The 21,439-nt window shown below is 45.4% G+C and overlaps 1 protein-coding gene and 1 pseudogene across 1 annotated transcript in view; both read left to right on the plus strand.

Annotated features, from left to right (window-relative positions):
- LOC124717013 (esterase FE4-like) overlaps positions 1 to 21,439 on the plus strand; it is a 205,052-nt gene that overhangs the window by 52,404 nt on the left and 131,209 nt on the right. The gene's annotated exons all lie outside the window — the stretch shown is intronic.
- On the plus strand, positions 19,671 to 19,788 carry LOC124717661 (annotated as a pseudogene).

A 21,439-nucleotide genomic window follows, 5' to 3' on the forward strand; every position in this document is an offset into this window, starting at 1 on the left:
TGCAAAATATCATGCGCTTACATGGTTCAAGGGACTTACCGTCGCCTACATCTTTAGCGACGGAGAGAAAGAGCAGCTTGATTACTGGTGGTTCCTACAAAATGCTCACAATGCCCTCGAACGCACACCGAAATACCGTACGCTCTTCGCAAATTATTTACGCAGCGTTTTCGTTAACCCCCCACTCAGATGGGGAGTGCCAGGCTGTGGTTAATGTGCTGTGCCGCATCACACTAACGGCTCAACGTTCTGCCTTGTCAGCCATGACCAAAGGATGAGACAAGCTGCTGCAAGGCTACTGTTTTCCTTGAGGCACTAGCGAAGCAGAGTGCCTCCGTTGCAGATGCCCTTCAAAGGCGCTATTGGAGATTTCAGATAACGATGGCAAGGCTCCAAGTGGAACCAGTTACATTATTGAAGAACCTTTTAGTTAGAATTACATCAGTGGTTTATATTTTTATTTTTTTGATTGCTCTTTTATGCCACCTTTGTTGTTGTAACACTTACTTGTAACACTTACTTACTAGAATTCTCATTTGTACACGCTCCCTAAATGTAATCATATAAAAAAATAAGAAAAAGTGGCGACGAATAGCCCTAACCTTGATTCCCATACTTCCCCTGGTCTATAGGCAGCTCTCTGGGGTGGGCTTACTCAGGAGCCAACGCCTGAAGTGGATCAGATTTTTTTTTGTTATAGGATGACAAGTGGCGGTGGCACTTAGGTTTCTTTTTTTTTCTTATTTTTTATTTCTTTATTTTTTTAGTTCCATTTTCCTAATGGGCTTTTTAAGGGAAAAAAGTGGTCCAAAAAAAAAAAAAAAAAAAAAGATGGATAGAGCGTCTGCCATGTAAGCAGGACATCCCGCGTTCGAGTCCCGCTCGGGGCATACATTTTCACCCGTCCCCGTTGATATACATCAACGCCCGTTAGCAGCTGAAGGTATTAATATAATAAAAAAAAAAAAAGTTGGTAGAGCACTTGCCCGCGAAAGGCAAAGGTCCCGAGTTCGAGTCTCGGTCGGGCACACAGTTTTAATCTGCCAGGAAGTTTCAGATTGTTTATTCTCCTATAAATCCACATCGTTGGAAAGAAGAAAGTTAGCTATGTTTTTCTACATAATCGCTATCTTTTTGTATGCATTTTTGTAGACGGTGATCCAATTTCTGTACCTCCATGTTGTAGAAGTCCGCCGCTAACCCGTTGAGGAATTGTTTCACCCCTTCTTTGACTTTGTCGGCGCTGCGGAAGCGTTGGCCACCCTTGCGTTCCTTTAACTTGGGGAACAAGTGATAATCACTAGGTGCGAGGTACGGACTGTAAGGTGGGTGGGGCATGGCAGTCCAACCAAAGTTTGTCAAAAGTGCTTGGACCTCCTTCTGACTGGCGCTAAACTCCCAGTACCATTCCGGTCGTGTTGAAGCGACAAACACTTGTTGCCATACACTTGTGGCAACTGGCGATGAATATCCGCGGGTGGAGTCCATTCTACGTGCAAAAAACCGAATTACGGAACGAATCTCGCAGTTTGCGGAATCACCAATGGGCACCTCCATCGCGGACGGCTGCTGAGCCAATACTGAGCGGCGCAGAGAAGCGCGGTCAGGCGGAATCGAGAGCAGCGCAAAGTGCGTCGACGCACTTTCCCGTGCAGCTGGACTCGTAACACGACGCCCTGTAGCTGCACTAAAAGCATTATTCAACATGGTGGCGTTGCTGTCAGGGTCCCTCCGAGCCATAATCCGTAGGTAGGTCATCCAGTCCAGTAGAAGCCCTTGGGCGGTCTGAGCGTGGCATGTCATCGACAGTTCATGTCTCTCAGTATCTCCTCCATGTCCGAACAACATCGCTTTGGTTCACTCCGAGACGCCTGGACACTTCCCTTGTTGAGAGCCCTTCTTGGTACAAAGCAACAACGCGGACGTGATCGAACCGTGGTATTGACCGTCTAGGCATGGTTGAACTACAGACAACAGGAGCCGTGTACCTCTTTCCTGGTGGAATGACTGGAACTGATCGGGTGACGGACTCCCCCTCCATCTAATAGGCGCTGCTCATAGATGGTTATTTACATCTTTGGGCGGTTTTAGTGACATCTATGAACAGTCAAAGGGAATGTGTCTGTGACACAATATCTAATACAGGAGTTCCGGGAACCGCGGTGATGCAAAAACTTTTTTGTGAGCGCTAGAAAACGATATAGTACAGTCAAACCCATTAAAAGAGCGCTCTGGTGGCTTTGCAGCGCTGCAGACCTGCACGGTGGTCACGAGATACTCGACTGCTGACGTAATTCAGGCAGTCAGGTAGTGGGTATGTGCGAGTCGACAGTATGGAGTTAGCAGCAGCAGGATTGGACAAGGTGCAGAGGCGACTGGAAAACACTAAAGAGATACTCAGGTTCGAGGTAGCCACCACCACGCCGTGAAAGAAGTTGCCTGATTTGCCGGTATATCAACGCGGACAGTCCAAGGTGTCCACATGGTCGTAAAAAGATCATAACTGAAAGTGACAGAAGTCGCCTGGGAGAAACTGCTGCTGTCGGTGAATGCAGATGTATCTCAACAAGTTTCCTAGTGAAAATTACTTACAGACGGCTACTTTGCCAACACCACAGCCCCAAAGACTCGTAAATTTGCTCATTTTCAGTGGGCCGAACACAGAAGTTGGACATTAGCTGATGGCAGGCGTGTAGTGCGATTCGACAATTTGAGGTGTTGTTCCTTTTCAAATTACATGATGCGTCACGTGCATTGGTGCGCCAAAGAAACGTTTAAAGTGCAATGCGTAGAGTGTTTATTTCAGGTCAGCGATGGTTGTGTGATGTTATGGGGTCTTTCGTCATGCCAATAACTCCACCTAGTTATTCAAGTTATGTGTATGTGCCATACCCGAAGAAACCGATGTTTCTTTCGATATTCTCGGTGCGCAGCTTCCGCCCTTTCTTCTACATCTTCATAATGAGTGTGCCAGGTCTTCCAAGATGACAACAGCTGTGCTCCCTGGGGTGGCTGCATATGATGCTAGTTTGGCCAACACTCAGACATCCTAATCGCACCTCCATTGTTGTTGTTGTTGTTGTTGTTGTGGTCTTCAGTCCTGAGACTGGTTTGATGCAGCTCTCCATGCTACTCTATGCTGTGCAAGCTTCTTCATCTCCCAGTACCTACTGCAACCTACATCCTTCTGAATCTGCTTAGTGTATTCATCTCTTGGTCTCCCTCTACGATTTTTACCCTCCACGCTGCCCTCCAATGCTAAATTTGTGATCCCTTGATGCCTCAGAACATGTCCTACCAACCGATCCCTTCTTCTGGTCAAGTTGTGCCACAAACTTCACTTCTCCCCAATCCTATTCAATACCTCCTCATTAGTTACATGATCTACCCACTTTATCTTCAGCATTCTTCTGTAGCACCACATTTCGAAAGCTTCTATTCTCTTCTTGTCCAAACTGGTTATCGTCCATGTTCCATACATGGCTACACTCCATACAAATACTTTCAGAAACGACTTCCTGACACTTAAATCTATACTCGATGTTAACAAATTTCTCTTCTTCAGAAACGATTTCCTTGCCATTGCCAGTCTACATTTTATATCCTCTCTACTTCGACCATCATCAGTTATTTTGCTCCCCAAATAGCAAAACTCCTTTATTACTTTAAGTGTCTCATTTCCTAATCTAATCCCCTCAGCATCACCTGATTTAATTTGACTACATTCCATTATCCTCGTTTTGCTTTTGTTGATGTTCATCTTATATCCTCCTTTCAAGACACTGTCCATTCCGTTCAACTTCTCTTCCAAGTCCTTTGCTGTCTCTGACAGAATTACAATGTCATCGGTGAACCTCAAAGTTTTTACTTCTTCTCCATGAATTTTAATACCTACTCCGAATTTTTCTTTTGTTTCCTTTACTGCTTGCTCAATATACAGATTAAATAACATCGGGGAGAGGCTACAACCCTGTCTCACTCCTTTCCCAACCACTGCTTCCCTTTCATGCCCCTCGACTCTTATAACTGCCATCTGCTTTCTGTACAAATTGTAAATAGCCTTTCGCTCCCTGTATTTCACCCCTGCCACCTTCAGAATTTGAAAGAGAGTATTCCAGTTAACGTTGTCAAAAGCTTTCTCTAAGTCTACAAATGCTAGAAACGTAGGTTTGCCTTTTGTTAATCTTTCTTCTAAGATAAGTCGTAAGGTTAGTATTGCCTCACGTGTTCCAACATTTCTACGGAATCCAAACTGATCTTCCCCGAGGGCCGCTTCTACCTCCTCCATAGGCCTGCTAAATCCCCATTCCTAATCATGTAGGGAAGTCCAGCACTATTTGCAAGAGCAGGGCAATCAACAACTCTGGAGTTTGATAGCTCCACAGGATTCTATCATCCATGAGTGGTTCAGCTGTATGTGCCATACCTGAAAAAACAGATGGGCTCTCTTCATAGTTGAATTGAGGCCATTGCGAAAGCTACAGGGATGTTACACGACATGTCTGCTGGTACTGAAAAGTTTTATTACCATTGTTCTTATGTACAATCGTCTTCAACAAACTTTCCTCAGTGAACAAGGTATGGGGCTCTGTGTACCTCTGATGCTATCCTTCTTCGTCTACATCTACATGACCACCCTGCAAAGCCGGCAGTTGGCGGATGGATCTTCTGGGACTATTTTCGATCAAGTGAGTGGCGTAGGAAAATAGTCCCGTTGTCGACACGGGTAGCGGGTTCTGGCGGCCGTTGGCTGAGACACGAGGAGGCTGTGTTTTGCTCCCTAGCAGCGTCCACGGTCGTACCGGAAACGTCTGATTTGTTTACACTTGCTGTGTTGAAGACATCCCGCATCTCTCTTCTGTCATGCGGGAAGTCCGTGCCGCAGGCGGACGGGACGTACGCTGTATGTCCGGCAGAACAGAAAGGACTCCGTTATACGTTCATCAACCGTCTTAGCTTCGTTCTATCACGTCTTCTTTCTCCGTTACATTAGCTATTAGGGAGAAGTAACAGCTAAACATGGCGTGATGAACTGATAATCCAATCTCGCTCAGTGAAATAACGTCTTATAAGCAAACTAGTAGTGAAAAGTGACCTAACAGAGTGCTCACAACATTTGTACCTATCCCACATAACACAATGACGATGCGGTTGGACGCTGAAAAGACATCGCTTTACAGCTCCTCTTACTCTTTGTTGCTAGGCCAGTTGTAGTTTTGGAAAAAAATATTAGGAATGCTCAGGATATTTTCACGTAAACGGTGAAATGCCTCTGCAATTATTAATGAAAACTTTTATTTCCATTTCTTAGAACAAGGACAAGGCGTTCAGCATGTATTTACAGTAAATATCAGAACATTCATAATAAACATCAGGTTGTCCCCTAACACACAACGATTTAGATTTATAAATTTATAAATAATTTGAAACGACAGTAAAAGCGATTATCGCCGAGAGACTGAGGTAACGATTCATGATGAAAAAGAAGGGCTCTTATTGCCTCTCGTTCATCCGAGATACACACAGAAAGAATGCTGTCCTGTTGTGTACTATTCAGTAAGGTAACTCAACGGTGGCAAAGGGGGGAGGCAGTACTGCCAAAAGCCGAAATCCCCCTAGCATACAGATACTCTTTCTGTTTGATGTTCTGACCTCCATGAAATGCATTGTGATAATATGTAGCAACATGAGAATGGCCAGCGAACAATAATTACTGATACCAGCTCAGAAAGCCGTCACAACGAACAACAGAGGACCCACTGAAAGGAAATCAGCCTGAGGCTTTTCACACGGAATACTGCAATGAAGGATCTTGTGGTGTACCTACTGTAAGACCATCGGTACATACACCATCAGATTATTTGTCTTGTCGCTCTAACGAAGTAGGCGAGTGTCAGTAATATGTCTCGTGGTCTTATCGTGGCGTGTTTATCTTCTGCCGTTAAGTCAGACGATAGAAATGCCACTTGCACACTTAGAGTAGCAGATTGACGGTGACCAACTTTAAACAGAACTTGATTAATTTTCCCACACATTTATTAAAATAATAAAAAGGATAGACATTAGGTAATCTGATTCTGGATGCTGTTTACAATTGACAATCTGAAGTACCTTTGGTCTTGGTACGTTAATCTTATTCTCACATATCTCTGATACTTGACAAAGTGTCTATTCATTTATCTTCATGGCTATGTACAGAAGTATGATAATCTTATTTGGCGCAGACTGAAACTTAACTATAGACTGGTACAGACCAATGTAGACTGGTGCAGACAAATGTAGACTAATGCAGACTGACTAATCGGAGGTCTGTACACTCGTTATAATACCTCGCGTGTTCAGGTATCACTGTGCGAGTGTGATCCGCGAGGAAAAAAGGTTCTACGCTAGCAGCAATCACATTAATACACGGATCGGCGGAAGCAGAATTTGGTCCATCTCTAAGGCAGCGCCATCTCGTAGTGCGGAGACGGACGAGCGCTACGCCTGCGCTGTTGTGCTTAGCGGGGCGCGCTCTAGTGGGAAAGTTGTGTACACGCTGACTATGTGGAACTACGTACACAACAGATCTCAAACAATATTCAATTACAAGAGATTGTCTGCCCCGATAGCTGAGTGGTCAGCGTGACGGATTGCCGTCCTACAGGCCCGGGTGCGATTCCTGGCTGGGTCGGGGATTTTCTCCACTGAGGGACTGGGTGTTGTGTTGTCTTCATCATCATTTCATCCCCATCCGGCGCGCAGGTCGCCCAATGTGGCATCGAATATAATAAGACTTGCACCAAGGCAGCCGGACCTGCCCCGTAAAGGGCCTCCCGGCCAATGACGCCAAACGCTCGTTTCCATTTTCATTACAAGAGATTTACCAACTTACAACCGACTACTCAAAATGGCTCTGAGCACTATGCGACTTAACTTCTGAGGTCATCAGTCGCCTAGAACTTAGAACTAATTAAACCTAACTAAGGACATCACACACATCCATACCCGAGGCAGGATTCGAACCTGCGACCGCAGCAGTCACGCGGTTCCAGACTGAAGCGCCTTTAACCGCACGGCCACACCAGCCGGCACAACTGACTACTGTGGCGATTAAAGCTCACCTCGCTTCATCATTCTAAGCATGTCAAAATACCGTCAAAATGAAATAAAAACGCCATACCTGCTGATTGTGAAGATTTACAATCTGATCACGTTGAAACAAAGTCTCATTCGTGAACAGTGCACTTTCACTAAAGTGAGGGTTGACACATTCTCGTATGAATCATTCACAGAAATGTACTCGCGCAGGAAAATTATCTGCTGACAATGCCTGCACGCGCTGTACAAGGTATGGATACGGCAGGTTATCCTGCAGCATTCTCCAGTCAGACACGTGGTCAACATACTTTGTTGCAGCTGCTTATCTTGCGCTGATTCTAGAGGAAATTGCTCATTCAGTTAAAGTGTCCTGGCCCTTCTAGGCTTCCCCTAGTGGCGAGTAGCATGCTTAAACTCCCATGCACCCTAATATGGTGCTCTGGACATTTCGTGTAAGAAAATGCTTCCTGTAAGATTGGTACATTCATGAACCACCACTTGTGCACTCACAATTGTCCTTAGAACCAGCAATGCTTTTAACCAGTCCCTTGCTGAATTATCGACACACGTGCGAGCACTAACAATCCCCCCCTTTTTTTTAACTTCTCACATATTGTGCATATACTACGACCAACAGAAGCGTGTGCAGTAAAATGAAACTTAAATCGAAGAACTGGTACAGAAAACATCATTGAAGAACATAATAATACAGATAAAATTTGTAGTAATACAAGCTTTACAAAAGAATAGAAATAAACGTATACATCAGTGTTGCAGGAATTATAACATAAGTAAATAAATAAAAAAATGAGAAGAGCTTTCGAAACATTAACTTCACACATGAGCATTAAAACAGAACAGAATAAATAATGTCCAAACATCTGTACAAAGTAAATAACATATTATTAATGCAAATTACGAGGGTTGTCCAGAAAGTAAGTTACGATCGGTCGCGAAATGACTATGAAAATCCGATAAAGCTTTGCAAAGATGTGTTGGGCAGTGTCTCTAGTATGACTCTAGGTAGAACTACACTCCTGGAAATGGAAAAAAGAACACATTGACACCGGTGTGTCAGACCCACCATACTTGCTCCGGACACTGCGAGAGGGCTGTACAAGCAATGATCACACGCACGGCACAGCGGACACACCAGTAACCGCGGTGTTGGCCGTCGAATGGCGCTAGCTGCGCAGCATTTGTGCACCGCCGCCGTCAGTGTCAGCCAGTTTGCCGTGGCATACGGAGCTCCATCGCAGTCTTTAACACTGGTAGCATGCCGCGACAGCGTGGACGTGAACCGTATGTGCAGTTGACGGACTTTGAGCGAGGGCGTATAGTGGGCATGCGGGAGGCCGGGTGGACGTACCGCCGAATTGCTCAACACGTGGGGCGTGAGGTCTCCACAGTACATCGATGTTGTCGCCAGTGGTCGGCGGAAGGTGCACGTGCCCGTCGACCTGGGACCGGACCGCAGCGACGCACGGATGCACGCCAAGACCGTAGGATCCTACGCAGTGCCGTAGGGGACCCCACCGCCACTTCCCAGCAAATTAGGGACACTGTTGCTCCTGGGGTATCGGCGAGGACCATTCTCAACCGTCTCCATGAAGCTGGGCTACGGTCCCGCACACCGTTAGGCCGTCTTCCGCTCACGCCCCAACATCGTGCAGCCCGCCTCCAGTGGTGTCGCGATAGGCGTGAATGGAGGGACGAATGGAGACGTGTCGTCTTCAGCGATGAGAGTCGCTTCTGCCTTGGTGCCAATGATGGTCGTATGCGTGTTTGGCGCCGTGCAGGTGAGCGCCACAATCAGGACTGCATACGACCGAGGCACACAGGGCCAACACCCGGCATCATGGTGTGGTGAGCGATCTCCTACACTGGCCGTACACCACTGGTGATCGTCGAGGGGACACTGAATAGTGCACGGTACATCCAAACCGTCATCGAACCCATCGTTCTACCATTCCTAGACCGGCAAGGGAACTTGCTGTTCCAACAGGACAATGCACTTCCGCATGTATCCCGTGCCACCCAACGTGCTCTAGAAGGTGTAAGTCAACTACCCTGGCCAGCAAGATCTCCGGATCTGTCCCCCATTGAGCATGTTTGGGACTGGATGAAGCGTCGTCTCACGCGGTCTGCACGTCCAGCACGAACGCTGGTCCAACTGAGGCGCCAGGTGGAAATGGCATGGCAAGCCGTTCCACAGGACTACATCCAGCATCTCTACGATCGTCTCCATGGGAGAATAGCAGCCTGCATTGCTGCGAAAGGTGGATATACACTGTACTAGTGCCGACATTGTGCATGCTCTGTTGCCTGTGTCTATGTGCCTGTGGTTCTGTCAGTGTGATCATGTGATGTATCTGACCCCAGGAATGTGTCAATAAAGTTTCCCCTTCCTGGGACAATGAATTCACGGTGTTCTTATTTCAATTTCCAGGAGTGTATGTCGCTCTTTTCATTCCTGAGCTATTAGTGAGCGCGTAAAAATGTTGTAGAAAATAGTGTCTCCCGCCAAGTACGAACGCCTGGTGAGAATTTTCCCCTGAAGCTATGCAACCAACATTACATAACTGTCGTGCGGTTTCTTCTTCAAGACAATTCTCAGCCTCATTCTGCAGGGGCAATGAAGATGTTCCTGCATCGTTTCAATTGGAAATGTTTGGTTACCCACAATAAAGCCCGTAATTGTCTCCCACTGAGTTTCATCTCTGCTCAAACGAATCGCTGGCTATGAAGACAACATTTTGGCACAGACAACGAGCTTTAGGCCAGCGTAGAGAATTGGCGGAAAGCACTGGCGGCTGCCTTCTATGATGAGGGTATTGGAAAGTTGGTACAACGCTACGACGAATGTCTGAGTGAGAACGGCGACTACTTAGAGTAGTAGCTGAAAGGTGTAGCTAACTGTTACAAATTAAACATTTCTGATTTTCAGTGTGATTTTCATTTCGCGATCAGTCGTAACTTACTTTCTGGACAGCCCTCGTATATTTGAGGATAACAGCATTCCTCATCATAGTGAATGTAGCTTAGTATTAGAAAAATTCAACACAATAACTCTTATCAGCTAAACACATAAAGACAGGAAGAACACAAATACACAAGGGTACACAAACACATAACGGAATAAGACAAAAGGAAAGGACAGAATTTGTTTTCAGTATGAGATTTGGTACTGCAGTCCAACCTAAATCTTCATTCCATAGATCTTTCCTCTTATTTCAACATTTGTTCCCACTTAAAAATCCTATCTAAGCATGCTTTCTGTAATTTATATGTTCACATATTTCTTACCTCATTATTTATTTTCCATTATCTTACCTCATCATTTATTTCCAAGAAAATCCTACCTAAACCTGTTGTCCCTAAACCCTACTTTTTTGTTCATATCTTCTTTCAAAATAATTACTCTTCATTGTACACTACTTTTTTGGCCAAACTTTTTTCTTATACCTTGTCAATGCATTTCTTCCAATTCATCACAACATGTGTTTGCCACGATCATTGTCATTATAAGGTAAGTAAAAAATTATCTCTAACATGGCAATAAAAAATTTGCAGACCCTTGTCCTTACAGCACATCTTCCTGAAAGTTTGGCCATAAATTTTTGTTACACGCTGTATGTATTGGGTGAGCCACATAAGATATAACACTTCTTTTATTTCATGAAACTTTAATCGTCTTATCTTCTCTGTCAGAAGAGGAACCGAAACTGGAATGGCTCTGTTATACGGAACAACGTGATTTGGTACAGGCATTCTAGGGCTCTCGGAAAGGAGAGTGCAGTGATAAAACACTTGCTGATGCTGATGTTTGCGTTGAAACTTTTCGCAAAAAGTCTAACAAGGGGAAGGCCTCAGACACGGCCAACCGATTCGGCTCAAATTTGGCAGATCGCTTGTGTACAACCTAAAACGAAGGAATCTAAGATATTTTGGGTCAATACCCCTGAGTTTTTGAGAAAATCACCACTAAACGTTATGACGAGCAATCGACTCAAAATTGGCGGGATCGATAGATAATTGTAAATAGAGCATTTTTCATTATCAGGTATGGGGCCCGCAAACGCAAACCTTTCCAGAAACCGGAGAAAGAAACTTTTACAACTGCCGCTTCTGTACCCCCATGGTAAACGCTTTTCGCCGACAGCAGCGATAGTCGCCGGCACGGTAGCTCGGCGTGTTCGGTCAGAGGGTTAGCTGCCCTCTCTAATAAAAAACTGAGTTAACTGCTCAACACTGAACTTGAACGGGTGTCATGGGACATCCACACCGAACAAGTTAATCGAACAAAACAAGAACAATAAAAAAAATAGCGCAGCGGCCAAGGTAACTGGCTGGGATTCGGAGAACCCGGGTTTGAATCTCGAAGAAACCTAGCGGATGTTCTTCTTTTCGTTTGTATTTTTCCATATCTCAATTGATAGGGATAGGAGGATTAATAAGATAAGTAAATCAATAAGGAATGATAATATTAAGGTAGGCAAATAAATTTCTCAAACGCCGAGAAACAGAACTGCCTGCTTCCGGTAGTGCATTGATAATGCATCTGTCTTGCAACACTTTTACAAACCAAAACACAGCATCGGTAACTTCCCTCTTGCCATCGTCTGTGACAGGCTCCCAACTATATATTACAACGCTAGTCGAAGGGTGTACATCCTCCATTATTCAGATTGTGCACCTGAAAGATATGACACAACAAACAATAACTAGTTACTACCGCATAAACAGACGTGCTAATTACTACAAACTACATACAGTATTCGCCATATGTTACTTACGGAAGAACATTGTATTCATTCACAAAACGTATTTCATTCGGCGCGTTAACGATGGAAAAATCACTCCATGTATCCGCGAGGTTCGCGGCAGCCTAATGACGGAAAACAATTCTTTCCGATTGACCTCTATTAGGCTCGTGCTGGACACCTTCACTCTTCCAGGTGCACAACTATGATATGACGAAGAGCCAACCGGGACAACGTAACTCTCCCTGCGTGCATTCTGTCCCGTGCCTCGCTGTAAACAAGCGTCGCGCGGTAAATTAATTGGCCTACCTTATTATTATCATTTCTTATTGATTTACTTACTTTATTGAGCCTCCTATCCCTATCAACTGAGATATTGAAAGATACAAACGAAAAGAATAACATCCGCTCGGTTTTTTTGAGATTCCAACCCGATTTTCGATTCCCAGCCAGTTACCTTGGCCGCTGCGCTATCGGCACTGTCGGTGAAATCGTTTACCACGTGGATACAGAAGCGGCAGTTGTAAAAGTTTGCCCGCATCTCGTGGTCGAGCGGTAGCGTTCTCGCTTCCCACGCCCGGGTTCCCGGGTTCGATTCCCGGCGGGGTCAGGGATTTTCTCTGCCTCGTGATGGCTGGGTGTTGTGTGCTGTCCTTAGGTTAGTTAGGTTTAAGTAGTTCTAAGTTCTAGGGGACTTATGACCACAGCAGTTGAGTCCCATAGTGCTCAGAGCCATTTGAACCATTTTTTTGTAAAAGTTTCTCTCCTCGATTTCTGGAAAAGTTTGCGTTTGTGGGCCCCATACCTGATGATTAAAAATGCTCTATTTACAATTATCTATCGATTTCTTCAATTTTGAGTCGATTGCTCGTCATAACTTTTAGGGGCGATTTTCTCAAAATTGCGGGCGGGGGTGTTGACCCAAAATATCCTAGAGTCCTTCGTTTTAGGGAGCACACAAGCGACCTGCCGAGTTTTAGCCGAATCGGTTGACCGTGTCTGAGGCCTTCCCCTTGTAAGTAATGTACTATTTCATTGTAAACACTATCGAGAGGGGGCGCGGGGGAGGCATCTCCCAAAACAAGTCGTATGGACACTATAATATTACATATCGTTCACTATCACAAGCACAGTGGTTATCACACTGGGTTCAGATTCAGAAGGACGACAGTTCTACATCTACATCTACATGGATACTCTATAAATCTCATTTAAGTGCCTGGCAGAGGGTTCATCGAACCACCTTTACAATTCTCTATTATTCCAATCTCGTATAGCGCGCGGAAAGAATGAACACCTATGTCTTTCCGTACGAGCTCTGATTTCCTTATTTCCTATGTAGGTCGGTGTCAACAAAATATTTTCATATACGGAGGAGAAAGTTTATGATCGGAATTTCGTGAGAAGATTTCGTCGAACGAAAAACGCCTTTCTTTTAATGATGTCCGACTCAAATCCTGTATCATTTCTGTGACACTCTCTCCCATATTTCGCGATAATACAAAATGTGCGGTCCTTCTTTGAACTTTTTCGATGTCCTCCGTCAGTTCTATCTAGTAAGGATACCACACCGCGCAGCAGTATTCTAAAAGAGGACGGACAAGCGTAGTGTAGGCAGTCTCCTTAGTAGGTCTGCCAATAAAACGCACTCTTTGGTTAGCCTTCCCCACAACATTTTCTGTGTTCCTTCCAATTTAAGTTGTTCGTAATAGTAGTACCTAGGTATTTGCTTGAATTTACGGCTTTTAGATTACACTGATTTATCGTGTAACCGAAGCTTAACGAGTTCCTTTTAGCACTCATATGTATGGCTCACACTTTTCGCTATTTAGAGTCAGCTGCTACTTTTCGCACAATTCAGATATTTTTTCTAAATTGTTTTTCTGGTTGTTTTGATCTTCTGATGACTCTATTAGTCGATAAACGACAGCGTCATTTGCAAACAACCGAAGACGGTTGCTCAGATTGTCTCTCAAATCGTTTACGTAGATAAGGAACAGCAAAGGGCCTATGACACTACCTTGGGGAACGACAGAAATCACTTCTGTTTTACTCGATGACTTTCCGTCAGTTACTACGAACTGTGACGTCTCTGATAGGAAATCACAAATCCAGTCACATAATTGAGACGATATTCCATAAGCACTCAATTTCACTACGAACCGCTTGTGTTGTACAGTGCCAAAAAGCCTTCCGGAAGTCTAGAAATACAGAATCGATCGGAAATCCGTTGTCAATAGCAATTAGCGCTTCATGAGAATAAAGAGCTTGTTGTGTTTCACAAGAACGATATTTTCTAAACCCACGTTGACTGTGTGTCAATAAACCGTTTCAATCGAGGTAATTCATAGTGTTCGAACACAATATATGTTCTAAAATCCTGCTGCATATCGACGTTAACGATATGGGCCTGTAATTTAGTGGATTACTCCTACTACCTTCCTTGAATATTGGTGTGACCTGTGCAACTTTACAGTCTTTGGGTACGAATCTTTCGTTCAGCAAACGGTTGTATATGATTGTTAAGTATGGAGCTAATGCATCAGCATACTACGAAAGGAACCTAATTGGTATACACTCTGGACAAGAAGACTTGCTTTTCAAACCCTCGTCCGCCAATCCTACTATAGGTTTACCGTGATTTCCTTAAATCGCTTCGGGTTCCTCTGAAGGAGCACGGCTGATTTCCTTTCATGTCCTTCCCTAATCCGAGCCTGTGCGCCGTCTCTAATGACATCGTTGTCCACGGGGCGTTAAGCACTAATCTCCTCCGCCTCCTTGCTATCAGAACGTTCGTCGATGAAAAAAGTAAATATCCCACGTTGAACTAACTATACTGGTGTTGTCAACTTTAATATACATTGAAACGCCAATGAAACTGGTATAGGCATGCATACTGAAACACAGAGATATGTAGACAGGCGGAATACGGCGCTGCGGACAGCAACGTCTACGTAAAAAAATTTGGAAATTTGCGGTAAGGTCTTGTGGACCAAAGTGCTGAGGTCATCGGTCCCTAAGCTTACACACTACTTAATCTAACTTAAATTAACCAACGCGAAGGACGACACACACACCTATGCTTGAGGGAGGAGTCGAACCTCCGACGGGGAGAGCCGCACGGACCGTGACAAGACGCCTGAGACCGCGAGGCTACCCCGCGCGGCCGTCTACATAAGACGAGTGTCTGGCGCAGTTGTTAGATCGGTTACTGCGCCTAGAAGGCAGGTTATCAAGATTTATGTAAGTTTGAACGTTTTGTTACAATCGGTGCACAAGCGGTTGGACACAACATCTTTGACATACTAATAAAGTGGGAATTTTCCCATACGACCATTTCACGAGTGTACCATGAATACCAGGAATCCGGTAAAACATCGACATAGCTGAGGCCGGACCCTTAACATAGACAAATGTAATGCATTGCGAATACATAGAAAGAAGGATCCTTTATTGTATGGTTATATGATAGCGGAACAAACACTGGTAGCAGTTACTTCTGTAAAATATCTGGGAGTATGCTTACGGTTTGACGTGGAATGATCATTTAACATTAATTGTTAGTAAGGCAGGTGCCAGGTTGAGATTCATTGGGAGAGTCCTTAGAAAATGTAGTCCATCAACAAAGGAGGTGCCTTACAAAACACTCGTTCGACCTATACTTAAGTATTGCTCATCAGTGTGGGATCCTCGTCGGCGCTAATGACCGTAGCAGTTTTACGCCCTAAAACCATAACAAAAAAAAAGTGTTGGATCCGTACCAGGTCGGGTTGATGCAGGAGATAGAGAAGATCCAAAGAAGAGCGGCGTGTTTCGTCACAGGGCTATTTGTTAATCGTGATAGCGTTACGGAGATGTTTAGCAAACTCAAGTGGCAGACTCTGCGAGAGAGGCGCTCTGCATCGCGCTGTAGCTTGTTGTCCAGGTTTCGAGAGAGTGTGTTTCTGGATGAGGTATCGAATATATTGCTTCTCCCTACTTATACCTCCCGAGGAATCACGAATGTAAAATTAGAGAGATTCGAGCGCGCACGGAGGCTTTCCGGCAGTCGTTCTTCCCGCGAACCATACGCGACTGGCACAGGAAAGGGAGGTAATGACAGTGGCACGTAAAGTGCCCTCCACCACACACCGTTGGGTGGCTTGTGGATTATAAATGTAGATGTAGATGTAAAAGATTCTGCAATAACGGGACCAACGACGACTGAAGAGAATCGTTGAGCGTGGCATAACTGCAACCCTTTCGCAAATTGCTACAGATTTCAATGCTCGGCCATCAATAATGTCGGCGTGCAAACCATTCAACGAACCATCATAGATATGGGCTTTCGGGGCTGAAGGCCCACTCGTGTACCCTTGAGACTGCACGACACTTAGCTGTAGGTATCTCCTGCGCCCATCAACATCGACATTGGACTGTTGATGACTAGAAAAATACTGCCCGGTCGGACGACGCGTGGATGGACGTGTTAGGGTATGCAGACAACCTCATGAATCCATGGACCCTGCATGTGAGCAGGGGACTGTTCAAGCTAGTGGAGGCTCTGTGATGGTGTGGGGCGTGTACAGTTGGAGTCATATGGGACCCTGACACGTTTAGATACGACTGTGACAGAGCTGACGTAAGCATCCTGTTTGATCGCCAGCACCCATTCATCTCTATTGTGCATTCCGATGGACTTGAGAAATTCCAGCAGGACAGTGCGACACCCCACACGTTCAGAATTGCTACAGAGTGACTCCAGGAACACTCTTCTCAGTTTAAACGCTTCCGCTGACCACCAATCTCCGCAGATATGAGCATATCTGTGATGCGTTGCGAAGTGTTGTTCAGAAGAGACCTCCACCTTCTCGTACTCTTACAGATTTATGGACAGTCCTGCAGGATTCATGGTGTCAATTCCTTTCTACACTACTTCAGACATTAGTCGAGTCCATCCCACGTCGTGTTACGACACTTCTGCGTGCTCGTGGGAGCCCTACACGATATTAGGCATGTGTACCAGTTTCTTTGGTTGTTAATGTAGTTTCATAAGGGTAGAATTATCATATTAGCAGATAAATGTTACTTACCTTGATATGACTTCCTCGTTGTCTAGTGTTTCTGTTCCTGTTTATTCTAATTTATGTGTCCAAGGGTTCTTGTTTCAGTAAAAATCGCTGGAACACTTCTGCTTTTTGATATCATCAGTATTTATTGGTAAATTCCTAACATTTTTTACAACACCACCTGTTAAGTAAATGCATTGTGCAACATTTCAACACAACACAACGTACTTGATAGTTACATTGACCGATCTCGAATGGCGCGCCCTGCCTTCACGAAATAAACTTCGGGCCATCGAGGAGGCTACCGGTGTGTGGCGCTCCTCCTTGCGGGTCTCTCGCAAGGAGTCTGTTGTCCTCTGCCGGCTGCGCATTGGGCACACATGGATGACGCACGGCCACCTATTGCGACGTGATGACCCACCTTTATGTCGCTGCGGCTCCGTTTTGACAGTGGTCCACATTTTATTGGACTGTCCACTTTTAGCTGTGCTCAGGCAGTCGTTCGCACTGCCTGACATGCTCCCTGCCCTTTTAACACATGACTCTGCTACGGCTGACTTAGTTTTACGTTTTATTCGGGCAGGGGTTTTTTATCATTTAATCTGAGTGTTTCTGTTTTATCTTATTGTTTTGTGTTGATTCTGGCCTTTGGCCTCCGATTTTAAACTGATTTTTTTAAATGTGTTTCTAAGTGGTTGGCTTTTCCTTTTTTATTTCTATGGTCGGCCAACCACCGTCACACTCTGTGTGATTTTAGTTCGTTTTGTCTGGTCTTTGTCTCAGTTTCTCTTGTTCTGTGTCGTCTGTGCTCTATTCTGTTAATCGTTTTTATTCTCTGTGGGTGTTTTTAGTATTTGGAAAAAGGGACCGATGACCGTAGCAGTCTGGTTCCTTTAATCCCACAAACCAACCAACCAACCAATTAATAATGAAGGTTGAAAATTTTGATAAAGGTTGCAAATACACTCCTGGAAATGGAAAAAAGAACACATTGACACCGGTGTGTCAGACCCACCATACTTGCTCCGGACACTGCGAGAGGGCTGTACAAGCAATGATCACACGCACGGCACAGCGGACACACCAGGAACCGCGGTGTTGGCCGTCGAATGGCGCTAGCTGCGCAGCATTTGTGCACCGCCGCCGTCAGTGTCAGCCAGTTTGCCGTGGCATACGGAGCTCCATCGCAGTCTTTAACACTGGTAGCATGCCGCGACAGCGTGGACGTGAACCGTATGTGCAGTTGACGGACTTTGAGCGAGGGCGTATAGTGGGCATGCGGGAGGCCGGGTGGACGTACCGCCGAATTGCTCAACACGTGGGGCGTGAGGTCTCCACAGTACATCGATGTTGTCGCCAGTGGTCGGCGGAAGGTGCACGTGCCCGTCGACCTGGGACCGGACCGCAGCGACGCACGGATGCACGCCAAGACCGTAGGATCCTACGCAGTGCCGTAGGGGACCGCACCGCCCAGCAAATTAGGGACACTGTCGCTCCTGGGGTATCGGCAAGGACCATTCGCAACCGTCTCCATGAAGCTGGGCTACGGTCCCGCACACCGTTACGCCGTCTTCCGCTCACGCCCCAACATCGTGCAGCCCGCCTCCAGTGGTGTCGCGACAGGCGTGAATGGAGGGACGAATGGAGACGTGTCGTCTTCAGCGATGAGAGTCGCTTCTGCCTTGGTGCCAATGATGGTCGTATGCGTGTTTGGCGCCGTGCAGGTGAGCGCCACAATCAGGACTGCATACGACCGAGGCACACAGGACCAACACCCGGCATCATGGTGTGGGGAGCGATCTCCTACACTGGCCGTACACCACTGGTGATCGTCGAGGGGACACTGAATAGTGCACGGTACATCCAAACCGTCTTCGAACCCATCGTTCTACCATTCCTAGACCGGCAAGGGAACTTGCTGTTCCAACAGGACAATGCACGTCCGCATGTATCCCGTGCCACCCAACGTGCTCTAGAAGGTGTAAGTCAACTACCCTGGCCAGCAAGATCTCCGAATCTGTCCCCCATTGAGCATGTTTGGGACTGGATGAAGCGTCGTCTCACGCGGTCTGCAGCACGAACGCTGGTCCAACTGAGGCGCCAGGTGGAAATGGCATGGTAAGCCGTTCCACAGGACTACATCCAGCATCTCTACGATCGTCTCCATGGGAGAATAGCAGCCTGCATTGCTGCGAAAGGTGGATATACACTGTACTAGTGCCGACATTGTGCATGCTCTGTTGCCTGTGTCTATGTGCCTGTGGTTCTGTCAGTGTGATCATGTGATGTATCTGACCCCAGGAATGTGTCAATAAAGTTTCCCCTTCCTGGGACAATGAATTCACGGTGTTCTTATTTCAATTTCCAGGAGTGTATTTATAAGGGTTGCAAATTTTGATAAAGGTAGCAAATTTGGACACTATAAAAACTATCAGCTTCCTATCTTCATATAATTTTAGATTGAATTACCGATAGTAAAATTACAAGAACTGAAAATTAAAACAAATTTTGTTTGCATGAAAACTAAAGTATAACAATATTAGTTTCACTGCAAAGTGGTGTTCGTATAATTTAAGTTTGGAATTGTGATTACTAATCTTCGTGAATCAAGATCGATGTTTCTAAATGGATCGATGTGAGAAATAAAATTATATTACCAGAAAAATTTGGTGATAAAATATACAGGGTGGTTATGATTAAACTTTCTTTACGTGAGAGCGAGTCATAAACGAGTGATCGCAGGTCAAGGAAATTTTGTAGACACATTTGTAAGCACATTGGCAACGGCCTTGCCGCAGTGCACACACCGGTTCCCGTCAGATCACCGAAGTTAAGTGCTGTCGGGCGTGTCCGGCACTTGGATGGGTGACCATCTGGGCCGCCATGCGCTGTTGCCATTTTTCGGGGTGCACTCAGCCTCGTGATGCCAATTCAGGAGCTACTCGACCGAATAGTAGCGGCTCCGGTCAAAGAAAACCATCGTAACGACCGGGAGAGCGGAGTGCTGACCACACGCCCCTCCTATCCTTATCCGCATCCTCATCTGAGGATGACACGGCGGTCGGATGGTCCCGGTGGGCCACTTGTGGCCTGAAGACGGAGTGCTTCGTAACGACATTCGAAGAGGAGTAATAAATAAACCATTGAAAGTGTTTTGGTTGGCAGGAGAGCGAACACCGTGTTACTAGTGGAGGCCGAAAGGCACGCGCTTTAGCTCACGCAGGCTGGCGTGAGGTCTGGAACAGGACAAGGAAATTAGAATGTAGAAAAAAAGGACGTAGCTGGTGGAATACTTAACTTTAATCCATTAATGGTGAACGTCGGTCTTGACGGTACATGAATCAATATCAATAGTAACTGATAATGGCGCCTTGCTAGGTCGTAGCAAATGACGTAGCTGAAGGCTATGCTAAACTATCGTCTCGGCAAATGAGAGCGTATTTTGTCAGTGAACCATCGCTAGCAAAGTCGGTTGTACAACTGGGGCGAGTGCTAGGAAGTCTCTCTAGATCTGCCGTGTGGCGGCGCTCGGTCTGCAATCACTGATAGTGGCGACACGCGGGTCCGACGTATACTAACGGACCGCGGCCGATTTAAAGGCTACCACCTAGCAAGTGTGGTGTCTGGCGGTGACACCACAGAAAGAAAGACATTTTAGTTTGCACATGAGAGGGTAACATTTATTAATTTCTACCGTGCTTACGTTACAGGTTACAAACGTTGCTCAGTGAGATGACCATTTGCATCCACAACAGCATGTACAAAAGCCTTTTAGTGTTAAAATTTGTACATCATGGTCTGAAAGGCCATTCACTCTTTTACTAACAGAGTGCCCATCTAAAGATGAAGAATGAATAAAACTGTTGTCTATGGCTGCGCTACTGTCCCCCTGCACCCTAGATGGAAAAAAACACAGCCTGCATCAGATCATATGAATTTAGGAGATCTACCAACATCCTTTTTCTTGCACAGTCATGTACAAAATTAATACTGAAGTCGCCACATATAACTAATTCCTGGTTCTTTCTATAAAGTGAATCAAGAACCCTCTCTAGCTTGAGCAGAAACGCTCTGAAGTCAGAATTGGGGGACCTATAAAGAACAACATTTAGAAGTTTAGTTTCACTAATTTCAACTGCCCCTGCACAACATTCAAATTTCTGTTCAGTGGAGTGCCGTGATACTTCTATGGACTCAAACGGAATGCTGTTTTTTATGTACATGGCCACTCCCCAATTCCTCAAGGAACTCTTTGAAAAACAGCCAGCTAATCTGTATCCTGGTAAAATAACCCTCTGAATTGTCAAATCATTTTAGTGGTGCTCCGGTACACCAATAACCTCAGAGTCAACATCTATAAGCAATTCACTAACTTTATCTCTAATACCTCTTATATTTTGATGAAACATGCTAATTCCTTCTCTACTTAGAAACATGAGGTCCTCTGAGGGTGATTCCTTAGAGAGACTCCCTTTAAGCAGGTATACCTATCAGCTGACTTCAATGTAAAAAAGGTGCAGCTCTAATACTAAGAATATATAATTCAAC

Source organism: Schistocerca piceifrons, chromosome 9 (genome assembly GCF_021461385.2).
Source record: "Schistocerca piceifrons isolate TAMUIC-IGC-003096 chromosome 9, iqSchPice1.1, whole genome shotgun sequence".
In the NCBI taxonomy this organism is placed as follows: domain Eukaryota; kingdom Metazoa; phylum Arthropoda; class Insecta; order Orthoptera; family Acrididae; genus Schistocerca; species Schistocerca piceifrons.